At 33.6% G+C, this 24945-nt stretch overlaps 1 protein-coding gene across 1 annotated transcript in view; it reads left to right on the top strand.

Moving 5' to 3' along the window:
- Positions 1 to 5572: 5572 nt before the first annotated feature.
- The window catches only part of LOC130444031 (protein tincar), a 153231-nt gene continuing 133858 nt past the window's right edge, over positions 5573 to 24945 (top strand). The window contains exon 1 of the mRNA XM_056778998.1: positions 5573 to 5757. The gene's annotated coding sequence lies outside the window, so the exon portion shown is untranslated. The remainder of the gene's footprint in view (positions 5758 to 24945) is intronic.

Raw genomic sequence — 24945 nt, 5'->3', positions numbered from 1 at the left:
AAATTAGCGTGGGCGGGACTGTAAAAATTCATAAATTCACCTTAACGGTTAAGGAAAAAACACCAAAGAAAATTTATGTTTAGTCAACTATTTAACGTTTGTTTTTATGCTAATCAATTTCTTAACATGCATATAAATATCTATAAAGACAAGTTTTTCTTGTTTTGTGGAGGGAACACCAAATTTTGGTTGCACTTGTATGGTTTAGGTTTAGTAGAGTCTACAATAAGCTTTTCTAGTTTTTCTTGGATTGCTTCGCTTTGTCCATTGCACGAAGAAGTTGATGTGCCTAGGCTACGAACAAATTCTTTTTAGTGAAAAGTACACATACGAAGGAAAAGGGAAAAACATGAAATTTTTTTCATTTTTCCCTTTGGTTCGAGATGAATTCACTCCTTAATAGTTTTTGTATGTCAACGACTGTAAGTGCTACTTTGTTGGATCCAAAACTTTTTCAACTACACTATTTGTAAATATAGAAAAATAAGCGAGCACTACGTTTTCCGTTGGTTTTTTCGCCTTTTTCTGATAACACCACTTCATAAAGAGCCCGAACTGTTTTTCGTACCTTGCACGAGATTTATCCAGCAACGAATTAAGAACAGCCGCATTGCTTTCTTCGGTGAGATAAGGTGGCGTGGATTCCGGTAACTCTTCATCGCTAATGTGTTCTTTTTAATCATCATTCATTGTTATTCATTAATTTAGACAAAACTTCGGACAAAACAAATAATTTCATAAAATTAAGAATTTAAGGTTATGCATAATCATCGAAATGAAACTGTCAACTGTCAATATTGAAGTGGCTAGAGTCATATTTAGTGAAGTTGAAGTTGTCTACTCCAGAGCGTCCCGAAAGTGTTTTGCAGTACGGAACTGTCACTTTCACTACATGGCACACTCAAAACGCAACTTTCGGTATGTAAATGAATACAGAATAAAACTTTCAGATGGCGTCGTCTAAAAAGTATTCTATTGAAGTTGCAACAAAAGACCTCAAAACTAGAGAACTTCTTTTGTCCATCATTTAACACATTTCTATCTGCTACCCACAAATGTCAATGGCGTTGCCAGTTTGTGTGAATTATTGCAGTTTTATTCCGCTTTTTGACGCCAACCTTTTCTTAGAAATATAATATATATAAATATAATAAGAAACTACAAATCTTTGATTCAAAAGTTATCAAAAACGAACGTGGAGTTTGTTTGATACATGATATTATATCTACCGTACGTGGTTGCCACAAACCACATTAAACTATTCGCTTTGATAATGAAAAGTTTTTAATTAAGGTGTTTTTCCGAAGGGATTCTAACTAATAAATTGTAAGGGATTTTAGTAATTAATCTTCTTTAGTTTAACAGCTGCCGTAGATCCTGACGCAATTTTCAAAGATAAATATACAGAGCGAGTTTTTACTGGCTACTTTAAACAACGAAGACACACTTTTATTTGAATAAACCAGTACAAAGAACAGAACAGAAGCAGCTCTATTTAATGTACATTTGTAAAAGTGATCTTAACAAGTTTAGTCTGAAAATTTCGTAAGCTTACAAATAAATGACGCTAATAGTATTATAAATCCGTAGCTCTAGGCTTCCAAAGACACGTACAAATATGACATCTAATAATTTGGATTTGGAATGATTGACGGTGGCGAAAGCCTTTGCCAAATCAAGAAATATCCCTATTACCGGTTTATCTTAATCTATGCATTCATAAATAGTGTTTGTTGATAAGTGTATTGCATCTTGAGTTGACTTATGATTTCTAAACCCAAATTGAGAATTTGAAAATAGATTATGTTTTTCCAAGAATTTAATCACTCTAATTTTCACGATCTTTTCCAATACTTTTGTTAAGCTTGTTATCATTGAGATTGGACGATAATTTGCCACATGATTCCTGTCTTCAGATTTAAAAATTGGTATAATACAAAACTGTTTTTGAATGCTTTTGGAAAGTGCCCTGTTTCTAGTGAAATGTTAAAATTATTTAGCATTTCAGCACTGATATCATCATACCCAGGGTTTTTTTGGGTTTCAAGTCATTATTAATTATTTGTTTTTGTCGATTTATAGTATGGGATAAATTTTTACCCAGATCTTTTACCCGCGTCTTGTTGAGTATCTTGCGGAAAAATTCTGTATACTGTGCACATAGGAGACGATTTTGATTTGGAGTAGTTGTGGGAACTGAAGTTAATAGTGAAAATAAATTTTGAAAGAGAAACATGCACATTGTCATGTCGCTTAAAGTCACGCTACTCGTGTGGATAAAGAAAAAGTGACTACTGTAATTGCTTTATTTTATTTCATCAAGATAATAAAATTATTTCTTTATAACCCCCATTCAAAGTAAATTGGTTTGTCGTTCCGATACATTAATGTCAATTAGGTTATTAAAGGCTTAGAAAATGGCTAGAATATCCTGAAACAAATACATCCACATGCACCCTCTAACACCCCTAATAAAAATATAACGAATACACTCGACTTACCACGAATAATAAATGGAGTAAATGCACCAAACGCATAAAACACCTTGTGTGTAATTTCCGACTTGAAATAGAGATGGGACGAAATGGAACCGTTATTCTATACAATATTTTCACATACGCCAGACAATCTACACTTTTTCTTTTTATTTTGTCACAGGCGATGCTGTCTGAAGATTATAATTTTTGATTCTATTGTTCCGTATAAAAATAATGTGTTTAGGGGATGGAAATATAAATAATCAATAACTGTAAATCGAGACAATAAAAAAATGATATCGCGTCTTTCCACGAGAATTGAAATTTCAATCTAGTTGTGGAGAAAATTGGAATGTAGCTAACAGATCATATAGTACGTCAAAATTGTACCAGGAATCGGTTAATAGAAGTCTTTTCTCAAACTGAATTTACAACAAAAAAATTTTTACTACCATTTTCTATAATTTCACTTTATAAACTGGCATAGAAATTTATTTATACTTTTATTGAGTCAAAAAGTATCTTTTTTATGTTAATCGAGGTTGTAATTCTTTATCATAATATACAGTGTATTTTCACGTTTTAAACCATTAAATAACACAAAAAATAACACAAAACTTATGTATATTTTTCTTTTTTGCAAAATTTAATGGTTCTTAAAGCACGACCAGAGACCCGGTAACTACAGCATACAGGGTTAAAAACTGAAATTAATGGGCGAAACAGAAAATCAGTTACTAGATATTTCGACCACCCCGTTTCCACACCATATAAAATAGAGGAAAAATTTCTAAGGACAGGTTGCAACTATTATCGCTATTCCTGAAAAACCAGATGTGAACAATACCGCCGAATAAGCTAGATAAATCGCATAACGAATATTTTTCTAAAATTATACAAAATCAAATATACGAGGATATATTGAAAATTTCTTTGCCTACTATAGAACCAAATGAAATTTCAATGTGAAAATATTTTATCACTCAACATATTCTCCTCTTTATTGGATACATTTATTACAGCGAACCTGCAACGTCTCTAGACCTTTAAAAAAAATGTTCCTTCTTGCTCTGCAAACCAGATCTCCACAGTTTTCATTACCTCCTTGTTGAGAGCTTTTCAACTTTTTTCAGTTGAGGAAAGAGATGATAGTCGGAAGGAGCCAAATCTGGTGGATAAGGGGGGTGCTCTAGTAATTCAAACCCTAAATCACGAATTTTTTGCATGGTAACATGAGATTTATGTGCAGGGGCGTTGTCCTGCAAAAACAAAACACCATTGGATAGCTTTCCGCGTCTTTTCTCTTTCATTTTTTCCCGTAGAGTGGTCAGTAATGTCGAATAGTAATCTCTAGTTATTGTTCTACCCTTATCGAAAAAAATCAATCATGATTACTCCATGACAATCCCAAAAAACTGATGCAAGAACTTTTCCTACAGATTTTTGGACACGAAACTTCTTAGGCCTTGGAGAACCAGAGTGTCGCCATTCCATCGATTGTTGCTTTGTTTCTGGATCGTAAAAATGTACCCAAGTCTCATACATAGTAACAATTCGGCTTAAGAAGTCTACATCGTTTTCAAATCGAGCACAGATCGAACGCGATGCTTCTACTCTTGCACGCTTTTGGTTAACATTCAAACATTTGGGGATCCATTTTGCAGAAATTTTTCTCATGTCCAAATTGACGTGAACTATATGATTAACGTGTTCGTATAAAATATCCAGTGCTTCAGATATCCGTTTTAGCCCAATTCGACGGTCTGTTAAATTCATGCCATGAACAGCATCGATATTTTCGGGGACTGACACAGAAACTGGCCTTCCCGATCGGTCATCATCTTCAATGGAAAATTATCTCTTTTGAAGCTTGCAGTCCAATTTTTCACAGTCGCATACGAAGGACGTTGATCACCAAGGGTATTAAGCATATGATGATGGCTCGATACTCCAATTTTTTGATTTTAACATTTTCGGTGGAAATATTTTTTCTTTTAATTTATTGGGTAACTCTGGTTTACTTTTTTGACGTAAAACTATACACTTACACTTCTAATAAGTTATTACTCGTTGTTATGGTAACGCAATATTTTGTTTATTCACGGAACTGGTCTAGGCTAACTAGATATCATTACATCCTCGTACTCAAAATGTGAAACAAATATCTTTAGCCTACAGGTTCTCATCCAGATATGCAGCGATATGAAAAAAGACGTACACCTGTTCTTTATCGATATCTCCAAAGCTTTAAATAACGTCAAACACAAAGAACTTATCGAGGTTCTTAGAAATACTGTCATTGACGAAAAAAATATTCGTATTATCGCTAATATGTATTGGAGTCAATCTGCAAAAGTAAAAGTGAGTAGGTAATTCGCTCAGTAGAGAAATTGCTGGCAAGATGGAAGTGAGATAGGGTTCAATTCTGTCACCTCTTCCATTCAACATTTACTTCGAAGAAATATTTACAAAATCTCTGGCAGATCTATCAGATGGTATCAAAATCAACGGAGAAGCAATCAACAACATTAGATATGCCGATGATATAGTAATTATAGCAAATAAAAATGAAGAGCTACAAAATATTATGCAAAGAATATAAGCAGCAAAAGAAGAATTCGGACTTTCCTAAGCAAAAATCAACATCCTCCAGTGCGCCTAACGATGAACAGTCAAGAGTTAGATCGGGTAGAAACGACTTTTACCACTGCAGCTGAAACATCGACAGATGCCCTTGCTCCACTGATAATGATGATAATATTTAAAATATTCTTTTGCCATTGAAAAATTTTGTCGGGATCAGTGGAATCACATTCGATTTTACATTAGATTAGTTCCCAATCTAATAATAGAAACCATCCACACTATTCACGCAATGTACCCATTCTATGTTGTCGTTTATTAATAATTCACGGTTACCTCGGTATTTGCTGCTTCCACACCTCTACTCCAGATGCAAAATCGATACTCCCACATTGCGCACGTTCCATATCACCCTTCTGCTTTCGCTTATCAAAACTACTTTCCAGAGACGCTCCATTACGACGTCGACGTAGGGTAATATTCCAGGAAAACGCGGAAGAGCATTCAGAGATGCATTGAAGGAATCGCCGTGCGTCGAGAAGTATCGGTATTTTGTCGTTAAGGTAAAAAAAAAAAACGCCGGGCCCGGGTAATTCGTTTTGGTGTTTTGACTTGTTTTATTTTTCTTGAAAATTTCGAACTTTTTTTAAGAAGTGATGTAGAAATTGAATTAAGCATGGATCTTGGCCTCTTTATGGTAAGTTTATTTTTATAATGAAACGAAACTAAATAAAATTATTACTAGTGAGAAAATTAAGATTGGATAATTAGTACAATACAAACAAAATTAGTTTAGGGAGTAGGATGTATAATTTAAAATAAAATTCATGCAAAAAAATCACTATTTCCTGATGTATAGTTAATTCCATAGATTTCAAGTGTTTTATTCTTTTCAATTATAATTTGAGTAACTTTAAAACGACTTTTTTTATTCATTCATTCAATTTAAAAAGTAACTCACGACATTTTGCCATCTATAATGTACAGGTTGTGCTTTATTATGGTAGTAACGGTAGTGGTAGATATTATTCAACGTTATGTATCTATTATTTGTATTTCAATCATTGATTAACAGAATCAGGTTTTTAAATAAACGTTTTCAAGGCAGCTTTCGTAGATTTTCTGCAGTTCCAATTGTCATTACTCGGTTTATCTTTCCCATTGTAAATCTACTCCATCAATCCATTTATCTTTCTCTCAATATTGGTTTGGAAAGCAGCGCTTTAAATATATCTAATAGCTATGGTATTATTTTTATAGAGACATCTTTGTGAAGAAGTTCTTTAAGGTTAAAAAATTTAGAAATAGAGGTGTTTATAGGATTCGACGTTAATGTATACGAGGTGTGGTGAAATTTATTTTGTAGAGGCGACTTCTCCGGTAAAATATAGTTTACAGGTAATTAAGTATACCAAGTTATTCAAAATTTGGCTCTTATAAACTTGAAGCAAGTCACAAACATGATTTTGATCTATTATTTACTATCGATGTTTCGTTTTGATCATATCTATAAAAATGAAAATGTGGATTTACGTGAATATATTGATTCGAAAAAGGCATTGCAACGTGTAACAATTGTTATATATTTATCTATTCTTGTCAGTTTATAAAAATTGAAATCTGAAACCAGAGACTTGGAATTTGTTCACTTTTATTTTTATTATCTATTCTTCAGAGTCTCCTAAATTTGTACTAACAATAGAGAAGAATATCGGAATATTTGTTATACGATTTTTTTTGAGATTCACAAATTTTGATAATAATTTTTTTCTACGTCCGTTATAATATTCACGTTTTTTTTTCATTCATTTGCATTCATAAAGAATGTAATTTCTGAATGGGTCAGAAAGCGTGAGAAAAAGTACCGTAGTGGTTAATTTTTTCACGCTTTTGCGTTAAAAAAAGTGCCGTAACTTGTCATTTTTCAACGTAATTATAAAATTGTTTTATCAAAATAGCGGGCAGTGAACGTTTTTCTGATAAACTGTTATACTTTTATTTCTTGATATTCGTTCAGAAAATCCGTTTTGTGTCTTATTTAAGTGTAGTATTATTATTAGTGATGAAGAGTAATAGTGAAGAAAGTTTAAACTGCACACTAGAAAATGTTGTTGAACTGCAGCGACTATGAATCTTCTCCCTGATAACTCCAGGGAGAATTTGAAGGAATATTATTCTTTTATGGCGTGGTGTACTAAAAAAGGCATAAACAGCTTCACAGAAAGAGTTTATTAACTTACTTTGAAACTAAATCCAAAATGTGGAAGTATTCTACACTTATTCAAAATTGAAAGTCACCATAATGGTAAATAACGACGTAAACATCCGTAAATACTGGAAACTCATTTCATATTTGAAAAATTAATCAGTTGGCAATAGACCCAAAAAAATTTAAAACATTTGCTCGTGAAGAAATTAATAAATTGCTGTTGCAAGCTCCAGACAATCATTATCTCATGCATAAGGGATGGCAGCAAAAAATTTCAATATCAAACATAAATATCAAAACAGATCATTCTTTTTGCAGTATAGAAATGGAAAATGTGAAACCTAAGTTATAGGTATCAATATCTATTTGAATTTACCGAATCCAAAAAAACTACACTGGGCATACATTTCGACGCTCCTCGGCGCCTCTATTAGTGGATTCCGGTGGTGATATCATTCAACTAAAGAAGCACGGTGGGTGGAAATCCAACACAGTTGCGGAAGGTTACGTAAACGACTTATAAAAAACAAAATGGATTCAGCAGTGAAAATTTTAAAGGGACCAACTAGTTTGACTCTAAGCAACATTGTAAATGTTCACGATCCTACCTACAATCCAATAAGTACTAATAAAACTATAGACGATGTTATTTCTTTACTCGTTAAATGCTGCCGATTCAAATACCAACTTCTTCTTTACTTTAAATTAATAATGCTTACAGTTGTACTTTTGATATCACTATTACAAAATAAGAATTACGGACGTAGAAAAATTTTGTATGTAACTAGGAATTGCCGTAAGTATTACTTTACTCACATGTTGCATGAATAACTATTATGAGCATAACAATCATTAGTTTATCTTTACCTGGCTTCAAATTATTGCTCTCCTCTAACCTGTATTGGTAAGTAAGATCAAGAAACCTTTCTTAGGCCGGGCACAAGTTGAGATGCAGCCAACACGTGCAGGGCAGCACAATTTCTGTAACTCTTGTTGTCTAATGGGACCGCACGAATTGAGAGGCAGAGCAGTACTGCTCCGGACGTGGCTAATGTGGCATTCGTGAATGTCCCACAGAAACTGCATCACACTCGCACAGTTGCCTAAAGGCGTTTAGGGAAAATGGAATCTTGTGAAGAAAAATTGATTGAACTAGTGCGAAACCACCCAGTGTTATATAATACAAGTGACCCGAACTATATGAAAATTAAATTCAAACAAGATATTTGGACAACGATTGCATCCGAACTTAATTTAAAGAACGGTAAGGACGAAACTGTGTTTCAATATGCGGAGGCAACTGCACACAGTTTTCTCCCTTTCTTCCCTTGCGCTGTGCTGCCCTACACGTGTTCACTGCGTCTCCACTTGCGCCCGGCCTAAATCTGTTATTTTAGGATGCGAAACATATTTAGTTTTCAAATTTGAGCATATTGTTGGTTTCAGTCTTTTAAATCTTGTATGCAGCCCAATTTAAACGTCTTACGTCTGTATATAGCAAGAGTTCATTATGTTTATCGCCGCATTCTTTCAGCAAAGCGCGAAACTAACGACGTGACAAACTTTAAGATCTTATGGAATTTACTATTTTAAATGCAGCATTCATAACGTTATTGAGTTCCAGTCTTCTTCTTAGTGTGCTGTATCAAGTCCCCTTGACACTGGCAAAACTCTTTCTAACTTGAGCTAGTCTAAATAACTGTTCTGCTTCTCTTATCCCAGTCCATTCTCTAATATTCTTCAGCTAAGAGGCTTGCTTCCTTCCAATTGCTCTACGACATTTAACTTTAACCATCATAATCAATTGGAGGATATTAAACCAACTACCACGCATTATGTGTCCCAAATAAGCAATTTTCCTGCATTTAAAGTTATCCACCAACTCACGAACCGCATTTGCTCTGTTAAAGACTGCATCGTTTGTTTGCATAGCTGTCCACGGTATCTTGAGCATGCGTTTCAGTACTTGTCCACAAATATCAACATGTTGGATAAATTCTTCTATTCTAAGGATTTAAGGATGCCAATATTTCCGATTTATTTTTGAAATTTTGAAATAACACTTCTGCAACTTAACTTTTTTTATACATCTATACTGAAATAATTATGTTTAATTCAACTATCAGCAACTTTAATGCGGCAATTGTAACAGTCTCCTGCTTCGTATTGCGTGTGGAAAAATTATTGTCCTTACTCTTGCTCTGCAAATAAAATATAGACATTCAATTTGCATGGAAAATTCCGGGAGGTCTGTCGAAAATTCACGAAGAATGCCAAATTGTATAAAATTCAACGAGACGATCGATAGTGTGAAAACATTTATCAGTTTAGAAAAATTTTCAGCACATATCCGCCCAAACAATGAAGTCGAGCTCAGGGTTGTAGTTAAAACCGTTTTTGGAGTTTCAAGTACATATTCAAACAAACAATTTAGGTGTATGAAAATTGTATAATTTAAACTTTGCGGGCTACTCTTAAAATCATTATTGGCCATCTAGCAACTGTAAGGTCTTTGCGTGGTTTACATTCAGCGAATTACCCACTAATACTCCTTGTTAGGTCTGTTGACCACGCTTTCTTTAGTCGTTTGTTGTGCCTTGTCACGCAAAAGTTCTGATAGTGAATTTGGATGAGTTTCCATGTTTTTGTAATCTTTTTTATTTTATCTTCAATAACTTATTGAATTGTTGGTACATCTAAATCTACTTGTGGAAATGTGGCTTAATACATACCATGGGACATCTATTATTTGTCGTAGTATTTTGGATTGAAATTTTTGAAGTATGCATAGAACTATATAGGTTAAAGACTTTTTATTTTTTCCCTATAATCTAGTGTAGCTTGTTTTAATATAAAGTTGTTCTCTCTTTTTTCTGATATGTTGTTTGCATTATCAAATAGATTACTAGGTTTTTGATACTGTCTTCTTGTAGAATTTCTGTATAGTTAATACACATTCTTACGAAGGATGAATGTTTTGTGTATTGATTCATTATATTCAAACCTCCATTTTGTGGATATTTTTATGATGGAATGTTTCTTCACAACGAGCGTTTGTATTGATTTGCGTGATTTAATTTAGAGTATCATTTATTTATGCATAGTTATTGGGATTGCGTTATCTGAGTGCAGGAAATAATGATAACACAAATTACATATTTACATTCATGTAAAACAATTATACGTAAAATTCTCCATTTGTAGCTTCAATTTATTATCTCATCCATCTAAAGGAAATGTTATTTATTCGAACTACAAGGTGTCCCAAAAAAAAATAACATTGTTCAAGGGTAAACCAATGGGCTGCTGGTTCACCGTCATGGCTGCCATTTCGTGACAGATGTTTTCTCTTCATTGTGCCTGGGAAGTTGGTTTTTCAATAAGTTCATTATTTTTGCTTAAGAATAGTTTGAAAGACATGTTAATATAACCTCAGGTCGCTGGACTTCATTTTAGGGAAAGTCTAAGATGACTTGTAGTGTTTTGTTCTTGGCCACCATATGAAAGCTGCATAGCTTATGATGGGTTGAACAACTTGAATTTTGAATACATAGTAAGTGCAAAGTTCATTATTTTTGTTACAAACATATTATTGTTGATATTTTTGCATTGTTCCTATCAATTATTATTAATTTGGAAAATCCTTTACAGAGATATTTTTATTTATTTAAGCCAATTTAATTGACCTAAAAGAGTTTCCTTTCAATATACTTATCTATTTCTAGTAGAATTTAGAGTAATTTGACATAAATTCTACTTATCTTAATTGGATCGCCTTGTATATGTCGTTCGTTCAGTAATCGACATTAGCAGGTCATTGTTCGTTTGTTTGCTATAGAAAAAAAAACGCTCATTACTTTTTACAGAACAAAAGAAACGCTGCTACAAAAGAAACGCTAAAAAGAGAAACTTCTTATCTCTAACTCCTTTCTAAAATCTGTAATTTGTCTTGCTCACGGAATGCTTCGGTTACTATTTGACTAACAAGTCTACTATTGACCATTTGGATGTAAACAAAGGACTTTTTGGTGAAAAACCGAGTTATATGTTTTGTAAATAATGAACCCAACAATAAAACAGGTTTAATTTAGATATTGTGGAAGTGTAGAATAGTGATAAGATGGGAATGACCAGAAAAACTACATTATCTATAAGAAGTATTTGTTTTAATAATTTAGATCGTTTGTAGGAAGGTTGAACAATAAAAAATATATCAAAATCTGTAGTTATTCAAAATATTCATATATTTTCTTACAAAAATACTTTTTACCAACACAGAAGAAAGAAGTAAGAGGAAGACTAATGAATAAATCAAAGATATAAGGTATTATACACAAAAAGACGTGAAGGGTAGATCCAGTGGCGGCCTAATAAGAGGGCGGAAGGGCCCCATATGCCTCTACGTTCCTCTGATCAAATCTTAAACAAGACTTGTGCTTAGTACAATCGAAGTTTGAAAATAAATGGAAGGGCCCACAAGAAGCGCACTTCTGAAGACGATCAAATGAGTTATAATGTCTCATCACCTCTCACTCCTTCTCAGGACGTAAGATGAACTACACGACTTCAGTGGCAATGCAATAAAAAGAAAACAAAATTATGCCTTCATGTGGTTTCCCTTTGGGTAAAAACACAACAAAGATGAGAATAGATGACGAGACGAATAAATGGCTCGCCTGATGGTAAGGGTCAAGCTTGTCCATAATAGTTAATTGCCACCCAGAATATCAAAATTCTGCGCGGCAATGCACTGTGCTCATAACCCTGACATATCAGTTGTTAAATCTCTAAAGATATCAAAACGTTTATCGGATACTCGCCGGAGTGCTCATTACGATACAGTAAAAGTTGTAAAAGAAAAAATAGAGACGATTGTGAGTAGTTTGAAACATTTTCAAGATTCATCAAAAGCAAATATAGATACAAGATCAGGAGCAAGCCTGCTCCTGCCGGCTGTTTGTGATTTTACCATTCTAACTTATATAAAATTCTGGCTTCCTATACTGGAGGAAGTAAATTTAGTTCAACAATATTTGCAGTCTCCAAAAATGCCTCTGGATACAGGAATCACCTAACCAAATGCCTTGAATGAGTATTTAGTGACTTTTCGTCATCTATAGAGAGATGGCAATTAATGAAAAAGAAAACTGGAAAAAATTCAAGACGTTTATCGGATACTCGCCGGAGTGCTAATTACGATACAGTAAAAGTTGTAAAAGAAAAAATAGAGACGATTGTGAGTAATTTGAAACATTTTCAAGAACCAACAAAAGCAAATCTAGATACAAGATCAGGAGCAAGCCTGCTCCTGCCGGCTGTTTGTGATTTTACCTTTCTAACTTATATACAATTCTGGCTTTCTATACTGGAGGAAGTAAATTTAGTTCAACAATATTTGCAGTCTCCAAAAATGCCTCTGGATATAGGAATCACCTAACCAAATGCATTGATGAGTATTTAGTGACCGAACGAACCACATATTATGCCAACAATACCGAGAAACGAGGAAGATAAAAAAAACGATGCTGGGTGAATCAGCTCATGATAATGGATTATCAATTTGAGAAGAAATATGTCGGTCAATGTATGAATGCATAGACCGATTTATACAAGAATTGTGGTCACGATACAGGGCCGTGAAACAAATCAATAATATTTTCCGAATTATTGAAAAGTTTTTGCTAGAAGTTTCAGATGACGCTCTGGCTGTAGCAGTTGATAATCTGATATAAATTTATGGTGAATTTGACAAGGACCAAGTTTTACAAGAACCTATACGAGTATGGACGTTGCTGCCAAACGGAGAGCACAAGAAATCTTTCAATTTATAATAAAATGGGACTTCAGTGAACCGTCACCCTGTATATCGCTAATACTTCAATACTTTTTAATCATTTGCTTCTCGGTTACATCGTGCGAGAGGAGTTTTTCGAAACTTGAACTGATTAAAAATTATCTTCGATCTACAATGGGTCAAGAACGAGTAGTTAATCTAGCCGTGCTCTCAATAGAAAGAAAAATTTCAAAAGAAATCGATTTCACAGAATTTATTGATGAGTTCAGTAAATTAAAGGCACGAAAACACATTTCACACGCTACAAAAAATTTAAAAAACTATTTTTGATTCATTTTAACTAATTGTTTTTGTCGATCGATCCGTATTTTCTTTTCTTCACACATATCCATTCCATATTGTAGGTATGTATGTATGTTTATTTAGCCTAAATAATTTAAGTCGCATTTAAATTTCACTTGCCAGATTTTAACGGTATGAATATAAACACAATATAAACACACAATATAAACACATTCATACATACAAATGTGAACTGAATAAAAAGCTTGCAAAACTACATTTTTTAATGCTGGGGGTATCATTCAGCTCTGCCGCCCCGAGCCTCTGACGGACTTGGTCTGCCACTGGGTAGATCAAAGTAAATGAAGACAAATAGAGCTTCCTAATTGGAAAGTGGAACCGAGAAATGGAAAGGCGAAAAAAAAGAAAGTGGGAAGCGTTATTATGAAAATTAAAAAGTACCAGATTGAAGTCCTCGATCTAAAAACTTGTTGAGCTATTATGATGACTTGTATCAGCTTTTGGGTTAGTGTGTGTTACGTGGAGTGGTCAAATCGTGGAATTCTTATCGAAGGGTAGAGCTTATTATAGTCGCCCTGGATGTCTATATAGCCCTAATATGTATGAAGATGTAAAAATATTGAGATTCATCAATGAATGAATTAATCAACTTCTGTTCATTTATGTAATAGAAGTTCTAAATAATTTGAAGATGATTTTAAGCATGCATAATTGGAAGTTTCAATGGGACATATATGCATGAATGGTTGCGAGGATGATATAGCTTCGATTATAATCCAAACAGGGATATTTGGTTCCTTGGAAGATAATTTTTTGTACTGTAACGCTCTTTCGTCGTTACGTGACGGTTTGACGCCAGATCCACTTTCTCCGTGCAGCCTCAGTGAAAAAAATAAATACTACAGAGGTCAATATGGTTCTGGATTGGTAGCCTGGGTATTTGCCGCTAATGTCCTTTACGAAGCTGTACAGAGTCGTATAAGAAAGCGAAACAACGGTCGATTACAATTTCCTTTATTTAAAATCTGTTCTGGGTCTTGTCTTCATTGTGGACTTTGTGGTGGTTCTTCGAGAAGTTGTTTTTCTCTACCAAATATTAAAATGGCTACCGGTGTTTCATTTCTACCGATCCTCTGGATCTACGAGGATTCCGGTTGGGAAAAATATTTGTACTTACAACGGTATCTCTTGGTTTGCTTCTTGCTCGATGAGGACTGTGGAAAGACGTTTTTGACGTCGTACCATCTCTTTTATTGATGTAAGCGCTTCCCTTTCCCTAGCTGTGTGAAAGGTGAGGTCGCCTTGGCTACTATTCATTGAGTTTCGGAACGCGGGGGAGAATATAACCCTTATAAATAGTAATCTCGGGGAAGAACTATATGTTACATTGAGGAGCTATTTTTCTGGTTATAGTCGAAAAAGAATAACATTTTCAAGTTGAAAAATAATCGGTAATATCGTTGCTTTTAAGTTTCAGGTAAAGAATTATTACTATGATAACATTCACAGGATTATTTCACGTCAATATTCTTCGAATTTCATAATCACCTCTCGTAGATTTGAATAAATTGATTTCTTTTGTTATATATTCCATTTCAGATATTATTTTAAGTCGGTAGTTGAAAGTAACGAATATCTGAGACTTTCTCTTAGATCTGAATTTTCTGTTTATAAAATGTTTCGAGGGTTTTCAATATAATAGAGGTAATTTGGAAATTCTATTTCAATGGAGTAATCATTAAACTTGAACTTGAATTAACTGTTGAGTTTTCTTGATTAATGGTAACTAAGTAATATGAAAGCGGATTCTTTTATACATTGCGGTTACTGTAGGGTCTATTATCTGTCAAATGTCGCATTTATAAAGGATGTCTCTAAAAGCTTGGTGACACGGCTCACCTATAGAGTCCTGGAATGGAAAGATGTAACTATCATCTCATAGAAACAAAAAGAAATACCTAAAAACCTAATGCTAGCTTCGGAAATGAATCTGGAAGGCAAAGGAAAAGGACAAAGAATTTTGTAAATTCAAATGTACACGGTTGCAAAGGTAAATTGACAGAGATTATCCATGATTTGAATAAACATAACTACAAACTTTTTATACTGACAGAAACAAAGAAAAAGGGGAATCGCGCAGAAATGCCTCAAAACTCTTTATATTTGTAAAGTGACTTGCCATCAGATCAACATACACGTAGAGGAGTATCTATACTAATCCATGAAGACTTAAAAAATAGAATAAAAGATTGGAAAGTCATTAGTAAAAACTCAATTAAAGGTAACTTGAATATTTTGCATCACAAAATCACTATAATAGCAGCTTATGGAATATCCAATGATGTCAATGTAAATGAAAAAGAGAAAAAAAATTAAGAAAAAAACAATAATTGGACCATACCGAGAAGACATAGTAAATGAAAAAGTCGTAAATGCTAGTGCGTACAGAGGTGTTTGCGACATTTCTGACCATCACTTTCTCAAAACTACAATATTTTTCCCAATACGTCAAAACTTGTCAAAAAATCAGGAAACAGAACAACAGCTATTAGAAAATAGAGAAGAGAAATATAATTCAATATAATGAATAGTTTTCTGAGGAAATTAGAGTCCTATCTTCAAAAACCGCAGAATCTAATAGAGGATGCACTGTATGAAAACATAAAATACAGCATGGAAAAATCTACAAAAGAAGCGTTAGGTATTAGAAACGTACCTAAAAATTAAAAATTCTGGACGAACAATGAAACGAAAGAATTGGTTAGCTAAAAAAAGATATATCAAAAATGGCTGAACACTAAAGACTTGAAAAAGTACAGGGAACAAAAAAGACAATTTTTGGCATTATGTTCTGTGGCTCTTAAGAGTAGTTTGGTAAGTTTCCAAAAGAAAAATGCCGTTGTACAAATTAAGTGATAACTTTAAGAGTTTGGTCATAACATATTCTCAAGATGAACAAACTGATATGTTTCTGGTCATCGTATTTTGTAAAAAAATGTTGAAGAAGTATTAGATTGTATCAAGAAAGGTTTTTAATCGCTCGGTGTCGATTTATAAAATATTTACAAGAATTGAGAAATTTGCTCGGGAAATTTGGGAATTCAAACATTGTGTATTATCGTGAAATGGGAAATTGTAGTCCATAGAGTTAAACAAGATTAGCGTCTACATCCCTATCACCTTCAGAGTGTAGTTAAACATTATTATAAGTATCCTAACCATGTCTAATATTTTATAGATTCATTTAAGAAAGGCGGGATGAAGATCTTCAGCTTCGTAATAATTGTTTTCATAATGGGGTGTGATTTACCTGACGATTATAACAACTTTCATTTAATTTGATTTGCGATACATATTTCTAAATGGAAAATGTGAAAATAAGCTATTCTTATATAATCCTGAACTGAAGTTGAACTAAAAAATAGTTTAAAAGCTAGTTTCTTTCGGTTCAATTGCGGTGACAAGTGATTGCACACTGTAAAAGGATCAAAACCGCAAATTTTCTGTCAAGTTGGAAGTTTGCAATGCCCATAGGAGATTGTGGTCACGGAATATTCCGGTTTCCTCTCTTATATCTGAATCCGAACGTTTCATTTCCCGGTAAAATGAGGAAAAGGTCGCTCAAGAATTCGTATGCTTTTATGGAAGATGAAATATTGAACGCATTCATTACAAGCAGCAAGAATAAGATATAAAATGTGATTTGAAGGAACGTAAAACGTGAGGTTGAGTTATATTACCTTGGATATAATAACTGTCATTATGCTTTTACAATAGTTTATGTGTCACTTGATACGAATATAAATAATAGGTTATAAAAACTTGAAAAATATCAATCATAATTGAAACCCAATATCAATATATCAAATAATCCTTTAGATCGAAATAAAAAATAAACATCTGGCCTCGTCCAGAACGAAATGGTATATTGAGAGTCATGCTAATCGTAGATTCGTGAACAAAATGTTTTTTCAGAGAAAAATTTGATTGTTTGATTTGAAATTTACTAAATAAAAAATCAATGATTGAATCTATTCAAACCAAATAAATAGCGCAATCTAGTTTTAACCTAATGTTTAGCAAGCTCTTCGGAGACCTTATAATTGCACTGCATTTCTAACATATCCTTTAGATGAGAAATTTTTTCTACGCAAGAATTTGGATCTGAATAAATAGTAATCAGATGGTGCAAGATCTGGAACGAATACTGGAGTTCAACACTACTAGGTTCAGTACTGTCTTCTTGTGAAAAAACCCGCTTTTGGTTAACTAAACCTGGATATTTCTCCGATTAACCTGCAAAGTTCCACCAGACACACAACAAGACTTTTCCTCTTTTCTACAAGGATTCTCGTAATTATCTTTTGTCTAACCACTGATTTTCAATATTCGAGTTGTGAGGATAAATCCATTTTTCATCGCATGTAACAATACGTGTAATAAAACGATTATTATTCGGCAGAGTTCTGTTCGGATAACATACCTCGAAGTATGGTATCTTTAGAAGGTCCAAGAGAGTCCAAGAATCAGCGAGTTCTGTTACTAGGTTAGTTTTCTACTTATTCTTTTGTTCAATATCCCACACCTGTGAGCGTAAACGATTTTCAAAGGTCAAATTTCCACTCTTATTTGAAGAGCACAAGGCTTGATGAGTATAAGGCTCTTGAACTCGAATGATCCAAAGATAAATTGTTGAAAATTATCAATTATTACTGGCTAAAGTGTTGGAAAAGATTGTGAACTATTTCCGCGGAAAAAATATTCACCCTCTAGCTCTCAATTCGGATTTGGAAACCACAAGTTAACGCAGCGTGTGATATACAAAATAACAAACCCTTTTTACAGATTTATAAATAGAGGTGATCCAGTAATAGAGATATTTCTTGAATCAGTAAATCTTCTATCTATTAAGTACCGTCTACCATTCCATTTCACTAGAAACATTAGAATAGGAGTTTCAGCACATAGTTTTTCCCTACTTCATACCTACCCTAATAGAAGAAAGAAGTTGGATGTATATTTGATTATACCTGCTTGAAAGATCTTATTATTCTGTGGTTGAATTCTACAATCTCTGAATCCCTTAAGGATATTTTATGGTCTTCCATCCCGTTCTTCATCGTGAACGACCCTCAGCAACAGCCCTGCACTAGTTGCGGACGTACTGAACGAACATCACTCTATCACCAAGTGTGGTAACTTCCTTGCGTGGAGAAAGCAGCTGGAACCTTGCACTTGGCGCCATTGATGATCAATCTATCTCTGACAGCTGCGAAGCGACCCGCGGCACTGTTAGGATTTAGTCTAGATCCTTCCCTCGAGACTGTAGCTCTTTAGGCACCTTATTTTAGTACATGTTGTTGAATCAGATGTAAATCCTAATATCGAGTTATTTTTAGCATTAAAAAAATCGACTTATCATCGTTGAATAATAAAAGTCAATGATCGAAATAGTTTCGTTATTAAATTTCATATTGCTCGCTGTTATTTTCATAAATTTTATTTGGTGCATTTGGTTTTTATCGAAAAAATTTCCCTTTATCTGAACAGCGATCAAGACCTTAGGCCACTCCGAGAGCAGCTTTTAGGATTTGTTTAAGTCGAACCGAGAAATTGATTTTAAATTGAAAAATAATCTCATATACTTTATTTGATGAGAGGAGTCCGGACAAAACTGAGCTCTAGAGAATCAACTCTTTTACGCCGGTTTGTCGGTTTTTTTTCGTTTTTCTTTTAGCATTGGAAATTTCAGTCTTTTGTTCTTGTTTGATAGTGAATCAAATTGTCTATTGTGTCCGACGATTGAATTAACAATTGTTTTAAGACGTTTTATTCTATGTAAAGACTCTTTCCATTTTTAAATAATGGTATCTGTAGACAGTTTCAGTCCAGGACTCTTGGACGAGGTTAGTAAAAATGAACAATGAAATTAAAGCAAGAAATCTCGGTTATAATATATTTATGGTGAAACAAAATAAAAGTTCGTGCATTCTAAGAAACAAAATGAACACAAAATAGTTATATAGTGAAAACAATAACTCTTAACACTTAAGAGAGATCGTTGAACTTGTCTGAAGGAGGCGGGATTGTTGCAGCCTTCAACTGGAAATCTAGCGGAGATTTGCTGTAGTGACCTAGCAGCTATAGTTAATAATAAAATAAAAAACAGGAATACGTAGGGGATTAACCAAGAATGGAACGAGGAAATAGAACACATATCAGTAAAAAGGAGTTTATTTGAACACTTGTAAAGAGTGTATTTATATCTTCTCTATATATCCAAATAGAAATTTGTTCTATTCTAATCGGTTTGTTTCCCAAACAAGTAGAAATATAAATATCAATGGAACTAGAGCAAATTTCTCTCAGAATAAAACTATAAAGCTGGTCCTTATCATGGTCGAAATAGTATGACGCTGGTTAATGTCCGAGTTCCAAACTAAACTTCATTTAAATTTGAATTAATGAAGGCGAATGGATCTCTTGTGGTTACATCGTTTCAAAGGCTATTCAAAACTATGTGCGGGAATCTTACAAAACAGACTCTCTGGAAAGCTTATGATTATAAGTTTATGTAGAATCAAAATATTTTGAGATTATATTATTCCAAGCTTTGATGTTCTCGGCTTATTGAGTTGGAGTAGGTACATTCAAAACATTTATGAACGGAACTCGACTTAGCTCATATGGACACCGCTGTTAAGTTTGCAGCGGTTGATTCGTTGGACCCGATTTTCCATTACTCGGCCACACATTTCGGTCGAAACGTCTGCTATTTAGTGTTGGTTTTAAGCTCTTCAACATCGTCAGCTTATTAGCATAGAACAATGACTTGACGTAGCCCCAAAGGCAAAAATTTAGAGGCGTTAAATCGCCAATCGACTGGTTCATTTCTTGAGATAACACGCTTATCAAACTTGTTCTTCATTAAATCGATTATAACGTGTGTTGTGTGGCTTGTGGCGCCGTCTTGTTCAAACCACATGCTGTCCAAGTCTATATATTCCAATTCGGGTCAAAAAGTGACGTGGCGACAACTATCATCGACGAAAAATTATGGCACTATGACGCCGCCGGTATGCAAACTGCACCAAACAGTTATCTTGTGGATGAAGTGGTTTTTCGTTAAGTATATGTAGATTTTCATCGCATATTTTGTTTATTGACAAACCCATTGAGCCAGAAGATGATTTTGCGATGAAATTGGTCATCTTGACGCATCTTTTCCAGAGCCCAATCGGAGAACGTATGTCGCTTCGAATGGTCCATCGACTCAATCCTTGAGTGTGCCAGTTCTTGTATGGGTGTAAAGTAAGATCCTTAAAGTGGTCTTGGCGATACCCAACTCTTCAAAACAGCGTGGAATTTACTGATTTGGATCATTTGCTACGGACGTTCCAATGGCAGGGATATTTTCGACACTTCGACCAACCCGTAGTCTTATTGGCACGGCAACATTACACAACGAATATGTAGACTCAAAATTTTTTCACTAAACTTGTTAATGCCTGTCTACTAGGTCGAGAATCACGACGGAAAATTGGAGTTAACGCTCTTAAAGTAGTGGGCACCGACTCCAAATTTCTGTAGTAAATTTTTCAAATTTGCAGACGTTGTTCGTTCGTGTACTTCACCATGATGAAAAGGTTATGTCTACTGAATCAACTGACGGTGACAGTTTCATATTAAGTGAAAAGGTGTGCCCCCAAACTAAATTCTAAATGATCAAGTCCCTATTGGAAAACCTATTATATAACATGAATTTTGTATCGTTCTATAGGGTTTGATAAAAAACTATTGATTTACTTCCCTTGAGCTTTCAATGTTTTATATTTTGCGATCTATTAATCTTCTATACTTATTAAAATTGATTTAGGTTAGGTTAGAAACTTAGGGCTCAGAAGTCTAAATATTTTACATTCAAAATTAGAAAAACTCATCAGCAATTGTTAGAAAACATTTTCACAGAATGATTTTAACAGATTTATAATTATGTAATTGCTTTAGAGTGGCGGTAGATATAAAAAAATCTTTTTCAAGCCAAATTACACAAAATATTAACTATATTACTTTTTATCTGTATTATCTGAGTGTATCTCTTGATATATTGATTGTTCTAACAGTTTCTGGCATAAATAAAATAAAATTTATATTTCATTTAAAAAATTGTCATATTATAAAACAGTGTATTATTTTTTTGGAGAAAAGATATCTTATTGTCTTAAGGTTTCAAGTTCAAAATGAATAAATGCTTTCCATTTTTAATTTCAGTTAAACTAAAACTATTAGAATAAATTTTGTGTTCTTGGAAGACTTTTCATTTACTTTGAACTACCACTGAAGCATTTTATCATCCAGAGTTCTTAACATAGATAAATCATCTGTATTAGTAGTCTGTTTATTAGACGTCCGTCCATTTATCTTAATTGCTTTCTCTTATAACCATTAATTATGATATACACTAAGAATGTCTTGGTGTGTTTCTCGCCATAATCGTTAAATTTTACGAGAAGTTTTATGATCTATCATTATTTCAACAATTTTTGTTCCTTAATTTCAGAGTTATATTCTGTGCAAGGATGGTGTATAAAGTGGAATTCCGTACAGGGTCATTGCATGCATGCTACGGAAAACAGGACTGATCAAGATGAAGTTCATTCTACAAAATTTTCATAATTGAAAATAATTTCATTATTACGTTTTTCATTAGTAGTTGAATATCGAATGGATACTTCAAACTGTGGTTTGGTCGCTGCTCTTTAAATTAGATATCGGCCAGAGATGTGTTAATGAAAGTCGAGTTTGAAACCCTCAAAGACCACTTTGCTCTATTCCCTAGGAGGAAAGAGTATTTTTCCGAAGACACTAAGAATGTATGGAGTTGAACCAGCCTTCAAGCTAGAGTTTGAATATGTCGAGTCCGCACCTGTTGTAGAATGTTTTGAGTACCATATTGATGCTTCAATCTGGTACCCAAGTACAAAAACCAAAATTGGGAAAGCAACCTTCGATAAGTTACAAAGGGCTCTTGCCTGAAATAACAGGCGCGTCACAATCATCTCCCAGTCATTTTAGATGTACTTTATTTGAATGCCTTCATAGAAAGTGAATTCGTAAAGGGAAAAGTGAAAACATGGAGCTCGTGATCTTAACATCTAATCATTCTCAAAGAGGGTGAGGTACTCATTGATATGGACACTGATCCCTACCAAATTATGCTTTATCATAAATAATAAAGTTACGATATCAAGTTATGCGCAAATACAGAAATTTCCAACGAGGCTCTTTGGTATTATACACAGAATTCGCTCAAATAGAGTCATAACTCAGAAAACTAAAAAATTATTTTTACTTTAGTGTAGGTGCTAGAAAACTTATCTCAAATAATATCAAGAGAATTTTGCGGTAACTTTGCTTTTGAGTTAGCAGCTGAAAAGTGAAAAATTAAGTTTTTTACTCGTTTTTTTTACTTATGAGAACATTTGAGCGGAGTTGCGAGATATTTCAAAAATAGACAATTAGGAGCAGGTGTATATGGGCTCAAAATCTTCCATTGACAAGCTTTAAGAAATATCTCTATTATAGTCTTATTATTGTGATTAGTTAAGGTGTTGTGTTGATGTACTTAAGTTGCAGTTAAGAAGAAATCGTCAAATGACATTAAATATGTGGGAAGATCCTTTTAAGAATATAATGAGATTAATTAAGATTTTATATGTATATCGTATCGTATAGTTCTTCCAATATCAACTGCAGAAGACAGTTATGCGAGGAACAATCAATATTGCATAAATACGCACTACACACATATTAACAAATGAAAAATAATGTTCACTCCCTGTAAAAAACATCTAACAAACCGTCAGTCCACGTGAACTCATCATCTCCACTGTTTACCAATGAAAACATCGAATAATAAATATAAATGGCCGAAGCTGTCAGAAGGCGTATGTACACTATTTCTTTAAAATATTCCTACTAGATAGTCTGCGAAAAGCAGTAGCGTGGCTTGGTGAGATTTATTTAATTCATAAACTTTACACCATGGGCGAATGAAGACAATGAAATTGCACAGTGTAGTGAGAAAGAATGAATTTAATAACAAAGATATACAAACGCAACAAGTTATTTTAAATATATTCGAATGTTCAAAAGAGGAAAATATCCGCAATATGATAAAGCAATCATAATAAGAATTGCTGAATTAACTAGAGTAGATAAATTTTTTATTTATCAAGTAGTCACGAAAGGGGTTGCTATGGATCATTCACAGAATCGAAAAACATGCGAAGAAAAACTGAAATCAGTTGATAAAGCTACTCAAGATTTTATATATAGAACAATTTATAGTTTATATAAGGAGCACAGGGTTGCCACATTAAAAGTAATACAGCAAAAGGTAGAAAATTATCCAGAATACAATTATACCAGTTTAGAAACATCGTGTCAACTATTGTCAGCATGTGGTTTGAGACATAAAAAACTAAATAAACGGATGGCAAGAATCGTTCGACTACCGAAGTTCTAATAGAAGAATGGGGTACAAAAAGGGCTCAGGTCACGTCTGGTACCTTGTTTAAACTAAACTTCCTTACAAGCAGGTATCTACGCCTATGGTAGATCAAACAAAATTGTTGGCAAGGGTTTTTATAATCTGCAATTGATATTGAATTAACTATAAACAGTTAAAGTTGTAATGTATTTAGTTAAATAAATCGCAGTTATGGTAAATTGGTTTATTAATTTTCACTTTTTCAAATTCCCACAATTTCAATAATGTTCTAATTTACTCCTCAGTTCAACAACGTTTTGTTAATGAATTCTATTGTGATTTATATACCACGTCTTACCTAAATAGAACTGAGGATGTTTTTGAACTCGACTATTGTATAAATGCTGGGGTGAAAATAGCACATTCGAAATGATTTGGGTGTGTCGGGAGACATTTTTCCAAAACGAAAACGCGGAAAACATTTATCAACTTGGAGTATCTTCACAATACAATAAGTTGAAGTGACTGTGAAATATTATGTTATTGAATTTTTGACAGTAGCGGCTTTTATTTACCTGTGATATAATGTATGCACTCAACGGGAAAATATATTCTAACAAATTCTTGAGAACCTGTATTGTATGGAAATCTTATTTCGTGGAGTTGATTGAATCGGGGTTACTTATTCATTATTCAATTGTACGCAATTACCTAGCTAGGAAATTTCTTTATTAAGTGAAAATATACCTTCTACACAAAAAACCACCGCAGAGTGCGATGCTTAACCTTCCGTACTGGCATTGCTTCTGTAATATCGACCTGGTAGAATGGATTGACAACAATTATGTTAAGACAGATCTTAGATCGCATATACTTTGTTCATAAAAAGGTTATACAGATCACCTTATAAGTCATTTTAAACTGCAGACGTGGCTAAGTTGAAATCAATGATTGAAGAATGGAATAAAAGCCACCTTTTCAATTTCGCGCACAAAAAATTGTAGATGTAGATTATTAAACAGAATAATCCTAGAGAAATCACTGTTCGAGGAATTAATCTCATAGTAAAACCAAAATATCAGGTTAA

Source organism: Diorhabda sublineata, chromosome 5 (genome assembly GCF_026230105.1).
Source record: "Diorhabda sublineata isolate icDioSubl1.1 chromosome 5, icDioSubl1.1, whole genome shotgun sequence".
Classification (NCBI taxonomy): domain Eukaryota; kingdom Metazoa; phylum Arthropoda; class Insecta; order Coleoptera; family Chrysomelidae; genus Diorhabda; species Diorhabda sublineata.
Note: the sequence above shows the minus strand (reverse complement) of the source record. Positions and strands in the feature narration are given on the sequence as shown.